Source organism: Sphaerodactylus townsendi, linkage group LG10, assembly GCF_021028975.2.
Source record: "Sphaerodactylus townsendi isolate TG3544 linkage group LG10, MPM_Stown_v2.3, whole genome shotgun sequence".
NCBI classification, from domain to species: Eukaryota; Metazoa; Chordata; class Lepidosauria; order Squamata; family Sphaerodactylidae; genus Sphaerodactylus; species Sphaerodactylus townsendi.
Genome location: NC_059434.1, coordinates 82,221,001 through 82,221,904, shown reverse-complemented (window position 1 = coordinate 82,221,904; position 904 = coordinate 82,221,001). Strand labels below are relative to the sequence as shown.

At 51.4% G+C, this 904-nt stretch overlaps 1 non-coding gene across 1 annotated transcript; it reads right to left on the bottom strand.

Moving 5' to 3' along the window:
- Positions 1–517: 517 nt before the first annotated feature.
- On the bottom strand, positions 518–589 carry TRNAT-GGU. The gene has a single exon. It is a non-coding gene; the product is annotated as a tRNA-Thr (tRNA).
- Positions 590–904: the final 315 nt, after the last annotated feature.

The following is a 904-nucleotide window of genomic DNA, read 5'->3' as shown; positions in this document are numbered from 1 at the left end:
ACTTAGACCAGTGGTGGCGAACCTTTGGCACTCCAGATGTTATGGACGACAATTCCCATTAGCCCTTGCCAGCATGGCCGATTGGCCTTGCTGGAAGGGGCTGATGGGAATTGTAGTCCATAACATCTGGAGGGGCACGGGTTTGACACCTATGGTCTAAGTCTGTGGTGGCAAACCTTTGGCACTCCAGATGTTATGGACTACAATTCCCATCAGCCCCTGCCAGCATGCCCAATTGGCCTTGCTGGAAGGGCTGATATGTAATCCACCAGCATCTGGAGTATAAAGAGTCCCTACGAACAGGCTTCCATAGGTGTCAAACCCGTGCCCCTCCAGATGTTATGGACTACAGTTCCCATCATCCCCTGCCAGCATGATGCTGGCAGGGGATGGTGGGAACTGTAGTCCATAACATCTGGAGGGCCGTGAGTTTGACACCTGAGACTGTCAGCAGCTGTCGAGGGTCTTAATTGGAGGTCTTTCATATTACCTACTGCCTGTTGTTGTTTTTTTTAACTGGAGATGCTGGGGATTGAACCTACGGCCTTCCGCATACCAAGCAGAAGCTCTACCACTGAGCCACAGCTCCTCCCCACTTGGGGGTGTGCAGAAGGGGGCATTAACTATAGGGTTCATGAGCACATCCCCAGGACCAGGGTACCAAAGGGTCCTACCGCGTGGTGCAGTGGTTAAGAACAATGGGCTATAATATTTGATTGTGTGTCCCTGCATGGTAGGGGGATTGGACTTGATGGCCCTTGTTGTCTCTTTCCAACTCTATGATTTTATGATTCTATGAACTGGAGAATGGGGTTTGATTCCCCGCTCGTCCAATCAAAGCAGGCTGGGTGACCTTGGGCCAGTGCATTGTTCTCTCAGAGCTCTCTCAGCCCATGCAGACAGT